The sequence below is a fragment of the Ambystoma mexicanum genome, chromosome 10, assembly GCF_040938575.1.
Source record: "Ambystoma mexicanum isolate Mex_15411 chromosome 10, UKY_AmexF1_1, whole genome shotgun sequence".
Classification (NCBI taxonomy): Eukaryota; Metazoa; Chordata; class Amphibia; order Caudata; family Ambystomatidae; genus Ambystoma; species Ambystoma mexicanum.
Window position 1 is genome coordinate 84,828,233 of NC_090932.1, and position 14,622 is coordinate 84,842,854.

At 44.9% G+C, this 14,622-nt stretch overlaps 1 protein-coding gene and 1 non-coding gene across 2 annotated transcripts in view; one reads left to right on the forward strand and one right to left on the reverse strand.

Moving 5' to 3' along the window:
- Window positions 1–14,622, reverse strand: part of LOC138492821 (involucrin-like) — a 195,853-nt gene that overhangs the window by 11,248 nt on the left and 169,983 nt on the right. The window lies entirely within an intron of this gene.
- Window positions 11,649–11,810, forward strand: LOC138496225 (U1 spliceosomal RNA). The gene has a single exon (XR_011277763.1). It is a non-coding gene; the product is annotated as a U1 spliceosomal RNA (small nuclear RNA).

The following is a 14,622-nucleotide window of genomic DNA, read 5'->3' on the forward strand; positions in this document are numbered from 1 at the left end:
GGTGGAGTCGCTTGTCCGTCATCCGAGTGCTAAATCCGCCCCTGGAGTTAACCCTAGGGATGGTGTCTTGATGATAGAAGGTACCAGTACATGTTCACGTGCGGAGAGCAGAAGTTGCACCCCCCAGTTTAAGTACTACCAGCAACTGTCCCTGGACACGCCACCACTTCTCCCATCACTGTTCATTTAGGGAAATCTTACTATACTTTAAGCCTAATTCAGGGACTGATTTAGGCTCAGCGGACTGATCTTTAGAACAGAGGTGGGCAACCCTTCATCTCCCAACCCCCCCTGCCAGCTTAATCACAGGTGAGGAATCATGGGAGTTTGCCTATCGCTGCATTCGAAGGGCCACCAGGATAATGCACCACTTCTTACGGATACACAGGCCTTCAAAATGTCAGAAGTGTTCTATTTGAGACCATTTTAAATTAGATTACAATGTTTCAAATTTTAGAAAATATCTATATTTCAAGATAATGCATGCTTGGATGTTATCTTCGTGTGCTTATTTCTTATACTGAGATGGATGGCTTTATATTCTAGCCACCCGAGTTCAGACATTGGTCTGGGCATTTAATCTGGGTATCCTCTGATTTTACCGAAAGTGTTTTTTCAACAAATTTTTTAACTGAACAAATCTGTCAAAAAAACATATATTTTTAAAATATATTTATAGGGGCAAGGGGTTAAAACAGGTGGGGAGGAGGTTGGGATGGGGGTTAAAAACATAGGAAAACAGGGATTTCCTCCAAATAAAAAAGTAAAACATTTGGTAATTTTTTTTTATGGATTATTTTCAGTAAAAAATCTATCCAAAAAACGATTTCAGTAAATTCACAGTGAGCATTTAATCCAGTGGTCTTTAAACTTTTTATGTCAAGCCCCCCTGAGGAAAAAATAAATTGTCCGGGACCCTCCTGCCCTGCCCCTCTGTGGTGGTGTTATTTATTTTTTATAGGGACGGTTGCAGAATGCGTGGTGCCATAATTTTGAAGGGATATGTTGTTGGGGAGACATTCCAAGGGTTCATGTGTTAATATCCCTGCAAAAATATAGCGATACAAAAATATCCCCTTATTTTTGCGGCGATATTGAGCCATGGACCCTGCGGGGGACACCCCTGCAACACCTGCATTATTTTTAAATGTGCGGGGGACAACCCCGCAACACCCGCTCCCACAAATTATCCCCCCCCAAAAAATATCGCCTATGGCGGGACAAACAACCATATGTACGGCAATAGTTTTGGTGAGGATAATATGTAGGGAGACCATTCCAAGACAGTAGGACAATCACTTCCAATCCAAACATAGAAATCATGCAAGTAAACACAAAATTCTACAGTAGGGCTTTTATTTTCTCAAAATACATTCCTATTAGTATATTCAGCAGAAGGCAATTTGGTTTTACATAGCAAGTACTAATGGGAAGGGTAGGCCTGTCTCTCTGCAGAAAGTGAATCAATGGGTGGCTTTATTTTTGATACCGCGACTCTGAGGTTGTCCTCCCCTTCCAGCCTTGCACGTTATTTCATTATCAGTAGAGCCGATGCTGAAAAGCATATCCCGCACAAGTAGGAAGACCCAAAGGGTAAGAGAGACTGCATAGCAGACCTTGCCAATGAAGGAACCTCCAGGATTACGTTCAGCCAAAGGTCAGCCACTGCAATGTTCCTAAATTCAGATTGCAGGGTAGTGTCCCTCAATCAGCTAACTCCTCGACATCAAATGGAAGATGCACCACATCCTCAGCCAGAAAAGTCTGCATCACCCAGTCATTAATGCTAGCATTTTCTTCAGGGAAGTATTAATCAAAGCTGGACCTTAATGTTGTTAGGTGACTTGAGCAGCATTCAGCGAGTAAAATAATCTTGTAAAAATAAAATGCAGCTTTTCATAGAATTAAAGAGAATTTGGGGATTATCAGGCACAGTGAAGGCCCTTGATATGAAAAAGTTGAAATGCCCTGGCACCTCTAATTTGAAAAAAAGATTAAATGCCCTGGCGCCTTCCCTGGCCACTTCTGCTGCAGGAGAAATGAGAACCATGGGGTCTTTGTTATATTCACTAGTGCAGAATCCCCACAGTCCTCATTTCACCCCCAGTTAGAGTGGAACCAGTTGGCTTGCGGCACACAGCTTGTAATGCAAAGTGCACATTTGAAGCACCAGGACAAAAAACAGAGAACTGAATACATTGCTGAGCTAAATGAATTCTGACTGGTAACATGGGGGCAGTTGCTCCCCCCCTACTACCCACTCCCACCTGAAAGCAGGGCAGTATGTCACTAATGAGCCATCATGAGTGATTTCCTGATCTGCATTCAGATGGGAGGGGCTGGTTATCCCCGCAAACGAAGATGTGTGCTGTAATCAGGGCAGTTTCTAGCCAACTTGGTGCCCAGGGCGAAACATCAGAAACATCAGAATGCGCACCCCCACTGACTGGCACACGTCACTCCCAAACTACATCGCTGTCGTGCAACAAAATCCCTTCTCAATATGAATAAATAATTGCTATATAAATGAAGCTGGTTTCATTATATTGTAATTCAAGTACTTTACAGAAGAATGCTAGTGTGTAAACACAGCTGTTGCTCCCCAAGTAAATGTTTTTTCTGTCACCTGCTCTTAGGGAAATCCTTGCCTGAATGCAGTTTCAAATTGCCCATACTGGCACACACCGGTGTGAACAACCTATCGGGTCTGAGGGCCCACTGACCTGGCCCAGTGTTGCAGGTGTTCTGTTCGCACCACCTCACTTGTAATTCACAAGGGGCAATACTAGACTAACCATATGCATTATTTTCTGATATAAGGTTATCATTCCAAAATGGACAGTCTGGTACACTCTTATTGTACTCTTTCAAATTACCTCTCTGAGAGTGGGAAAGGGGACAAATAGCACAAATGAGGATTCCTGTATACTTTGCATTAAATCACAGAGCATTTCAGGACTACAGCAGTGATCAGAGATCTCTACATTTGACAAACAAGTCTGTGATCAAAGGATTGTATGTGTGAATCTCTAAATGCACAACTGATGCATTGCTTGGTGCTCACATCACGGTTCACAATACTCACCCTAATATTCAAATGTTTGCAGTGCACAATTCATTGCTGCACACATCACTGCATTGATTTGCCATGGACTACTGTCTTTATGGTGACACACAATGAACTCCACTTTCCTAATCAAGGTGCCGAGTGACATTGAGTTGCCATCTGGTGTGCTCACTAGGCAGTGGCTGGCTTGTTTAGCCAATTAAAAGACCTTTGATGCTGAGAGGATGCCTTTAGCCCATGTCCCAAAGCAGCCACTAGAATACTTAAGCAAGAAAATTACAGTTAACCTTTCCAGGGATGCGCCATATGTAACTAAAAAGAAATATTAAAAAAATGTTTTGGTGTGTCAAATAAAGAGACACAAAAATAAAGAAAATAGTTTTAAACTTTTCTGTGTGGCACGTTGATTCTCTTTTGCATAGGGTTGGTCAGCTAACTGATACTTGTGCTGGCTTGGTGAATAAAAATGACCCATGTTTAGTTCTTAACACTGAAATGTTAAGCATATACTGTATAAAAACAATGTCTTGTTAAATGAGCCTTCACCTATAAATTGCCCCACTTGAAAGGCGGTCAACACAAAGAATGAGGGGCAGAGGTTGTGTGACTCCAGAGCATCTCACACACTTCGTTTGGAATATGCATTCCTTTGTTTGGATATACCAAATGCATTGCAGTCGGCAGAGAGCAGCAGCCGCACATGACAGAGGAGCGCTCACCGGCAGAGCAGGCTGCTTAATCTGTTGTCCGGCATCTTTTCAGGCTGTGGATGCGTGCCCCCCCGGGCACGAGACTGCGGCCCACCAGTGGGGCACGCCCTACAGTTTGAATACCGCTGCTTTAACCTGTGTTTTATGAATACAGGGTGGGGTTGGAGGGGGCAGACTTGATAAGAACTCATTGTAACAGAGTACATGATTCTCTGTGTGTTCTCATCTTTGACCAGCGCCTGCCATCCCTCATTAACTTCCTCCCTACTCCTGCTACTCCTTCTTCCACTCTCACTGCCCCCCCTCCGACTGGTGTACCACGCCCCTGTATCCCTCCTTGGAAAACCTTTGAAGGAGGAGACCTCTTGCATCGTTCTGCCAACAAGCATTCTGCCATATCTGCCTCCTTCTTGAAGACCTTGACCTTGACATCCTTGCTCTGACTGAGACATTTTTCAAGGCCACTTCAGTCACTGCTTTTGACTCCCTGATGGCTACAAGATCATCTCCAAGCCTCGCCCTAACCGTGCAACGTTGAAATGACAAAGCACATCATCTGCAAAAAAAATATATATGTGCATGACAAAAACATAACAATATTTGGGTGTGTAGCTGTGCATTAATACAAAGAAATCAGAAAGTATGTTTCTTTTGCGTATGTATAGAAACCCTAGTCAAAATGAAAGCCATGTCTTAAGCATTGACAAAGCAAGCAAACAGCTTCTGAAATGCCTTATCTAGGCATTTGATAAGCCCTACATAGGCATGTATAGGGCACAGAAAAAGAAATGAGGTTAGTGACTGTTTTCTAAGTAGTTTACCCACAGCTTAGAGAGAACATTGACTGTTTGGAGATGAGAAAGGCTCATCACTGCTTGGGAACTGCCATTTAAGCATTCCAATTGCATTGTCTAGGGAAGGGGTGTTGGAAGGTGTGCCTTGGACTGGCACCAACATGGGTTTGTGAGCTAGCAGGGTGGGATTCCTATTAGGACCTTCTGGGATTTGTTGACAGACATGTAGAGCTGTTAGTCAACTGCATGTTCCTCAGCTGTCATACAGCTGGCTTAGTCCCAGTCACAAGGGCCTTTCAGAAGAATGCCATTGTTGAGAATGTCCAGATTTCTTCATAGGTTAATATAGCAACCACCCCAGAGTTGGGGGCGTACATGGCCGGTAACGGCCCGCCAGCCCGTGCCTAGGCAGGCCAGAGTGAAGCGAGGACGCCTGCAAGGACTGCAGGTCATTAGAGGCCAGGTATGCACCCTGACAAGGGCGTGATACCTATGTGAATTTACTACACGTAATGGTTTAGTAATGAATATTATTCGTATTATACAATTTCTGCAGCGTTGTTAAAGTGCCCTCTCTGTCCCGAGTGTTGGCTCATCTTAGATCTTTGTTGATATTTATATCACTTCCCATTTGGAACTCGTAGGTGCTGCAAGTGTTGCTGGGGAATGTAGTTGTTGCTTATTTAGGCATGATCTTTAACTTTTTCAGCGCGTAGTGATTTTACAATCTTTCCAATACTTTACTCAAATTGTTCAGCATTATTGGCATATCTTCTATGGCCCAGATATAGCCTAATCTTCAGGATATGCTAGTTTTTTGTCAATTTTATATCGCTGGCCGTTTTCAACTCGTGGGTGCCGCAGTCAGAGTGCTGGGCGCTATTTATTCATAGTTTCATATTTTTATATTTATTTCGATCTTAATCTGGAGGGCTAGGAGGTTTACCTACATGCTGGCAACTATGCCAGCATCCCCCTATTGATTCCAAATTGCGATCTTCGTCGGAACAGCTAGAGTTCTTACTGAGTACACTGCTGTTCAGGAAACAGTGTTAAAAAACCAGAGTGTTCACAAATGAGTTACTCAGGTGTAACTATAGTTCGCATTTGTCTGTAGTGTGTGATTTAGATTACATAACTGCTAGAGTTTGCCAGCAAATCTCCTGTTAAGTCCTTCTTGGTGAGTTCTCAATCTGTATATCCACATCTGTCCTTGTTTCAATAGCAGAGCCGATATATTTCCACCTCGCTTGGGTACCACTTCTTTTTCTAGGACAGTCCATATTAGATCATTCTCTGAATGGTTATGTTGTGTGTAATGTTCTACCAAGGGGGCCGTAGGTCTTTTTGTTCTTATATTATATCTGTGTTCCCCTATCCGGGTCTTTAATGCTCTTGTTGTCATACCTATATAATTTTTGTTACATGGGCATTTTATCAAATATATTACATTAGTAGTGTTGCTATTAGTCAATGCTCGTTTTACCCATGGCATTTGCCACTCTATGTCGATCAAGGTTGTACGTTTGGTAAATTGGCATACTGCACAGTTCCCACGCAGGGTATGACCAACGGCCCTAGGTGCATTCCAAATTCCTCTTAATTTTTCTTTTCCCTGATGTTCCTCCTCCTTTTTATTGCAAACACTGGTGGTTTTAGTTTGCTGTCTCCAACATTGAGGGTATGCCAGGCATTCTTTATTTCTTTCTTCAGTCTATTAACCACTGGAGAGTGACTGGGGACTGCTGTTATAACATCCTCATCTCTAGCTCTTCTGCCATGTTGTTCAAGTGTCACTTCCTGAGGTATGTTTCTCGCCCTTTTACTAGCTTGCCTGATCACTTTCTCTGGATAGTTTCTTTCTTTCAGTTTTTCTGCCATTCTATCAGCTTGAATATCATACTCTGTTTGTGTAGTACAATTCGGTCTAAAGCAGAGAAATTGTCCAAACGGTAGATTTTCCATAAGTGTTCTTTGGTGGAAGCTGTTGTATTCCAATAGTGAATTCCTGTCTGCACTTTTTTGATAGACTGTGGCCTCTAAACTATTCCCTTTTCTCAGGATTTCTAAATCCAGGAACGTAGCTTCAGTTTTGCTAACTTCATGTGTAAAGTGCAAGAATGGATTGAAACCATTAAGCCACACAATAAATGAATGCAGGGTGGCTTCACTTCCCTCAAAGATCATAAGAATGTCATCGATATAGCGACACAAACTTAAGATATTGCTGGAGTATGGGTCAGATTGCTGGTAGATGTGTTTTTCTTCAAAGTGGGCGACATAGAGATTGGCCAATGAGGTGCAAATGTCGCTCCCATTGCCGTACCCGAGATCTGCTCATAGTAGTTTTCTTCTATCAGGAAATAATTCCTGGTGATTGCGATTTCCGCGAGTTGCATAATAAATGTGACTGGCATCTCGATTGGTTCTTGTTTATTCTGTAGCACCTGTTCTATAACTCTGAGTGTTTCTACCTGTGGAATTTTTGAATATAGGGATTCTATGTCCATGGTTACGACATAGATCTCCTCACTTTCAAGTGTCACGTCTTTGAGGTATCTTAGCACTGCAGTTGTGTCTTTTGTGTATGACTTCATCCGTGGGACTTCATTCTTTAAGACTTAGTCGACAAACTGAGAGAGGGGTTCCAGTATGGACCCTATCCCAGAGACAATAGGACGTCCTGGTGGTGGGGTGATACCCTTATGAATCTTAGGTAAAGTGTAGAATGCCAGGCATCTCGGAAATTTCGGACAGAGAAAATACTGCCTCCGTTTGACTAATATGGCCTTCAGCTTCGGCTACTTCAATTATAGGATTTATTAGATTTTTCAGTTTTTCAGTTGGGTCACTCCCCAGTTGTTTATAGGTCGTCTTGTCTCTCACCAATGTGTTGACCATCTCTTGGTAGTCAATTTTGTTCATGCTGACTATTGCTCCTCCTTTGTCTGCTGCCTTTATCACTATTTCTTCATTATTCTGTCATTCCCTTAATGCTGTTGTTTCATTTTTTGTCATGTTATGGAATCCTCTTTGTTCTTCTGCTTCTGTCTCCTCTAGTTTCCTGAGGATCAACTTTTCAAAGGTAATGGATTCTGTAGTGATAGCATGCGGTGGAGGATGAAAGGTTGATTTATTATGCAGGTTGGTGACATCCATATTACCTTTATAGGTACTCGTGGCAAAATGTTGTTTCAGACAGATCTTCCTCATTAATTGGGTTAATTCAATTCGCGTCTGAAAAGGGTTGTGTTTCTTTGTGGGAACAAATGATAATCCTTTTTGTAGTACTTTGAGATGTTCATCATTAAGTACTGTATCTGATAGATTGACCACTAGTGATTGTTCTTTGTTCTTCCTTATTGTGGATGGGCGTTTTGTTCGTACCATCCTCTCCCACGATTCCTGGTTACCCTGGGTGATTGCTCTTGCCACCAACCTCTTGGTCTGCTTCGTCCTCTTGGTTGTTGAAAACCCTGACAGGCTCCTCCTTGGTTCATTTCTCGGTTTTCAAACCAGAGATTTATTACAGGTCTTCCAGTGTCCTCATCTGAACTACCGCTTGAAAAATTCCAATTACCAGGTCTTGGTCTTTGTCTTTGTTGGTATTGTCTCCCCTTCTGTGGTCCATTGTTGGTGTTCGGTTCTGAGTTTTTCTCGGCTTCTTCATAGTATTCATTAGTAGTATAGGGATATTTTTTCTCATGTGAGAAAGCCTGGATATCTTTTTTGAGTTTGATAATTTTTTTATTTTAGTTAAACTCCTTAAGGCAACCGAATTAACCTGAACAAACGGCAGGAAAGGGAGTTGTAAGTGAGGTGAAGAAATTCAGTAAGAAATGATCCCTGATTCATTTAATAATGCTGCCACTAGATAAACTCACAGAAGGAGTGCGCGCTGTGCTTTAAATGCACAGTGTGGAAAACGTACATTCCGTGAAGACAAAAATCACCTGGTCCGCCACTTGAGTCCATAATCTTACACAGGTAGAGATAATAATGTAAAGGGCCGCGGGCAGAGTTGACATCTATAATATTTTTGAATATTTGGAGTCATGTGAGCCTAAATCCACACAGGTGCTGTCGAGAAATGCAAATGATCGTGCGAAATCCACTAACACGCCCTTATAGACAACCGCCTTCTCTTTCCTTCTCCCCCAGCTCTTAGATACGGGGTTCTTACATTGTACATGGCCTATGAATACTGGTCACATCACTGACCAAGAAGAACGGGCACAATGAATGCGGTCTGACCACAAGGGAGATAAGGTCAAGAATTACTTGTTAGTAAAACACAGGACAAAGCAGTAAGGTCGGAATGACTATTCACACTTAGTTACCTTCTTGCAGGCCCAAAAACAATGAACATGGAGCACGAATAATAACAGACGCTCAAGCGTCTTGGAAACAGAAAAATAACCAGGTAAAAATAGCTACACCACAAATCATTAGGAAAATGTGGCGGATCCACAGACATGAATAACATGGGCTTACTATTCGATTGGATAATAAGAATTGTGATGCCTGTCTACACACGAAAAACTTGACTTAACCGCCAGTTGAAGACAGGTGAGCTATGTTGACTTGGAGTATCATGCACGTCCAACAATGGGTAACTGATAGTGTCCCATTTCTTCCTCCATTTAGGGCACACGAAAGCCTACCTCCAACGCCCGACAGCAACCCGGAACCCCCCCGAGTCCAATAGCTGGGCAATAAGACATTAATGTTTAATTTGTCTGATATGTTATGACATGTAATGTATGTAATGTCCTGAATAAAACGGAAAATAGCTATAACCTCTGAAACCGATCGACAGATAAATAGGTCTGGGCGTGATGACCCAAACCCTGACACCCACTACAAATGAGTTGTGGGTTCGGCTAAGAAACATTGCTACAACCATTTTAAGGGTTGGCAACAAAAGGAAGTATTGCTGACATCAGTTTTATAAAAAACATAAACGATTGTGATTAAGGATTTAGAACCGATAAGACACACAGGGCCTCATTACGAGTTTGGAGGCAGCCTTGCCCTAAAAAAGGGCATGGCTGCCTCCAAACTCGGGTCCGGGTCCGTGGTCGCAGAATGAGGAAATACCGGGCCATTTCGACCTTGGAGGGCCCAGTATTTTCCCATTCAGGGAACACGGATCCGGACCATCCCCATTCCCATTGAGCCCCCATAGGGCTCAATGGGAATGGGGAGCATGCTAACAACGGGCCCGTTAATGACAGGCCTGTTGTTAGCATGCTGGTGTCATACCCCCGACCATCTGGCGGCTACTACCGCATTGGCGGCTGTTCCGCCATTGAATGTTCCATCACGCTGCTTTAGAACGGTGAGTAATGCTCTAGTCCAAGGTTGTCCAACGTACGGCCCGCGGGCCACAATGCGGCCCGCCAAGCCATTTTATGTGGCCCGCCAAGCCGTATGTTGGACAATGCTTGAGTTAAAACATTTTTTTTTTTTTTTTAAATGTGCCTGTGCGCAAAACTACATAAAAGAACAAGACGAATGAGAATTCTGAGCGCACACTCACTCTGCTAGACTGCTATCAGCATCATCAGTCACAATATTTTTGGGGGGAGACTTGGAAACATTGGCACAAAAGGAGCCGCTCTGTGCTGGATCACCATCCTTTCACCAGTAAACCCCGATTCAATCACCATGTCCCCCCTTACAAATCCCAGCCATGCTGTGATTGACCTGTGGACACATAAATAATCGTATCAATAAACTTTCTCTGCCTTTATGGCAAATGCCAATTTCGCCACATTCATTTGGGCCAATTTTATTGCTTTTTTTTAACCACAAAAACCGGTGGCAGAACCCCTGCACCCTCACTTTCTATATACCTTACCCAAAATTACCATCTATTTTTTTTGGGTAAAAAAGCGTAAAGAAATGCGGCAAAAAAATGTTTTGTCGAAATTGCCATTCAGCAAAAGTGAGCAATAGCAAATAATCTACACACTCAAGAACAACCTTTCAAAAAATGCTCTCCAGAAATGTATAGAAAGGAAATAAAATCCAAATCCAAATCAATGGGAACCAAAGTTTTCGTTTGTTAGTGGATTGAGTTTGTTCACAAAATGGATCGGAGTACACTTCGAATAGTTGCTGCAGCTCTGGAGAAAATACGAGTGGTATGATAGGTCATTTATAACGCGCTTAATACCCATGCAGCAGTGATCCCAATCATAAAAGTGAAACAGGCAAGCCCAACAGGTATAACTTATTTTCACTCTTTTGGTAGCGCAGTCTGAGGGCAGCCTATACCCTTCAGGAGAGGTATGAGCTGATACCGTTGCAACACAAAAAACAATAGTACTATGTTCCCAAAATACCTTAGTTCTTGTCTTTCGGATCTTAGCAGAGCCAGGCTTTTCAGCATCAGACCAGAAGCATGGGTGCCTTTGCGCTGGGCTGGGGTCAAGTCGGAGAGCAGCAGCGATGGGCCCCAATGATGCAGTTCTGTTTGGCAGTGGTGCTGATTTGTGGGTAGAAAACGCTGGGAACAGTAGGCCGTGCCAAGTGGATGGCACTGGAAGACTCAGTGACCTCTGAGCCCTGACAAGGGAATGCTTGCCTTTGGCGCTGTGCAGGCTCGGCTGACACAACACGGCATATGGTTACGGCAAAGATGTCAAAGCTTCAGCATTGTCATTGAGCAGAACTCTGAGATTCAGGGGTGGTGGAGCGTCGAGGTCCAGGATGATTATGATGGTGTGAATGGGGCCAGCGCTGAGCAGCTACGCTCAGGAGGGCCATGGGCCCGTGTGGGGCTGACAGGCCAGTGGGCAGACTGCAACAGGCCTGCTCAAGCCATCCTGCTATTTATACAAATCTCGGGCCGAGCAGCACCTGATGGGAGAAAGGCACTGCGCTACAATCTGCTCTTCTGCTGCGCTGTGCCTGCTGGAGCTTCCCCCTACACGCGGGACACGCAGCTCTGAAGACGCTCAGACCTTCCTGGGCGTGGGGGATTGGGGCTGGGTCAGGGCCGGTCTTCTCACCCTTGCTTAGCGGGGCTTCCCAGAACTGACCCAACCCCTGCCCTCTTGCATGCAACTCATACTTAGCTGGCAGGGGAGAATGTGATCTCAAGGGCAGATCTCCCAGGGTGAGACTTACCCATTGCACATCGGATTTGCTGACCCCTGCTATGTTCCCAAATGCGGGATACACGACTGCATTATGTCTGGTAGTGGGGGACTGCGTTCGCGCTCTCCCCCCCGATTTATTGGTGAAAGAAAAGGTAAAGTGTGCACTAGGCCTGCTAGGTTGCATACTTTTAGATTGTGCTCACATTGCGTTTCTTCAATTAGGTTCACCTTTGGGTGATCGCTTTTCCACATTTTATCTGTTGAATTGAATTATGCTTCTTTCATCACCACAGAAGTAATGTGTATTACAGAGATAAGCTGCCATATGTATTGGGCACACTGCACATGCTCAGGCAGCATCAATCATGCTTTGTACAGGACAATGCTGGCCTAAATTGGGAACAGCCAGCATAGACATGTTGCTACAGAGGCATATTTTGGGTACAACCAGCATGACAATGTGTTACATCAGTGACAGTGCTGTCTTACACTGTGGACACATTGATCATTAAAATGTGTTGTGCTCTAAAATGTTCTTGTCTGCTGTTAGTGACATGGAATGTACATGTTCCCCTTTAGAACTGATTGTAAACTTATGGCTTTTTGGTCACCTTTTCTGCTGTAAAATGCACCATTTCAACCCCATATTTGAAAAGAAAATTCTTGGGGGGGAACCCCCCCAAACCCTCCCTAGAACCTTGTAGCTCCCTCACTACGCTCGGTCGCCCCCACTATTTCAGAAAAATATTAACACATAGACACTGAAAGAAATCACAAGCAACTAACCTTTCATCACTGCCCATGACACCAAAAGCTATCCTTGGGACTGCATGGCTATCACTGCCTGTGATGCTATTGTGTCAAAGGTCACACAATATCGCTTTTTAATATACTGCTTTGGGTGAGGTTGTTGACTTTTGGCTCGCCGGCCACTGGGTGACAAAAAGTTAATGCTTCGGCCCCACATTCAAAAAGGTTGGACAAGCCTGCTCTAGTCGTTCTCCCAACATGGCCATCGCTGGGAAGTGCATAGCATTTGCACTCCCAGCGGTCGGCGCGTTGCAACCGTCCAGATAGCTCTCTTTGTTCTGGTGAATAGGCTAGTAATTTCTGCTTTTTCGCTTCTCACCAAAGTTCTTTTCTTTCTCTTTAATTTTCGGTCCCTCGGCTTTGCTCTGTGTCTTTTCTCTCTCTCTCTCTCTCTCTCTCTCTCTCTTTCTCTATCTCTCTCTCTCTCTCTCTCTCTCTCATTCTATCCTTCCTCCGGAGACCTTCCACTGACTCCTGTTATTTCTCAGTTCTACCTCCTCTCCTCCGTGTTTCTCTAATGGCCCTTTTTTGGAGAAGAAACATTGTGATAAGAGTTTGAGGAATCAAAGGACATAGAGGACAGCTGGTCCCCTCACGGGACCCGCAAAGGACGTCTGGTCTGACCAGACGTCCTGAGCCGGTCCCGCAAGGGGACCTTGTAATGAGGCGGTACGGGGTTAACGGCGCCGGCACCTTTACCGGTGCCGTTAACCCCTTTCCGCCTCACTTGTAATGAGGCTCAAAGCCTTTGAGGCGATACGAATAAAGTATACAATTGACCACAAAGAGTGTGCACTTTTCTTTTAGCTACGCAGGAAAGTAATGAGAGAGCATCCTGACTACCATGCATCTGACCGTCATGCATCCTGACCGCCATGCATCCTGACCACAATGCACCCTGACTACCATGCATCTTCACCAACATGCATCCTGACCACCACGCATCCTGACCTCCATGCATCCTGGCCACCATGCATCCTGACCACCATGCATCCTGACCACCATGCATTCCTGACCACCATGCATCCTGACTACCCTGCACCCTGACTACCCTGCACCCTGACCACCATGCATCCTAACCACCATGCATCCTGACTACCTTGCATCCTGACTAACACGCATCCTGACCACCTAGCGTCCTGACCACCATGCGTCCTGACCCCCATGCATCCTGACCACCATGCATCCTGAGCACCCTGCTTCCTGGCCACCATGCACCCTGTGAACCATGCATCCTGACCGCCATGCATCCTGACCATCATGCGTCCTGACCACCATCCGTCCTGACCACCATGCATCCTGAGCACCCTGCTTCTTGACCACCATGCATCCTGACCACCAAACATCCTGACCAGCTGAATACTACACTACGCTTACAATACATCAAAAAAAGATAGCATCATATTTGTCAACTAAAAATGGCGTTCCACCAGCGCTTTCTTGCGACAATCAGAATCTCAACAAGGGACAGCTAGATGCTTCTCCAAGGGATATTATGTAGACATAGGAACCTAGACCATTAGGAATACCATGCATCCTGTCCACCAGGCATCCTGACCACCATGTATCCTAACCACCATGCACCCTGACGGCCATGCACCCTGAGCACCATGCATCCTGACTACCATGCATCTGACTACCATGCATCCTGCCCACCATGCATCCTGACCTCCATGCATCCTGACCACCATGCATCCTGACCACCATGCACCCTGACCACCATGCAACCTGAGCACCATGCACCCTGAGCACCATGCATCCTGACCAGCATGCACCCTGACCAGCATGCACCCTGACCAGCATGCACCCTGACCACCATGCACCCTAAGTGCCATGCATCCTGACCTCCATGCATCCTGACCACCATGCATCCTGGCCCCATGCATCCTGACCACCATGCATCCTGACTACCACGCATCCTGACCACCACGCATCCTGACCACCATGCATCCTGACCATCATAGATCCTGACTACCATGCATAGACTACCATGCATCCTGACCACTATGCATCCTGACCATCATGCATCCTGACTACCATGCATCCTGACCGCCATGCATCCTGACTACCATGCATCCTGACTACCATGCATCTGACCACCATGCATCCTGACCACCATGCATCCTAATCAC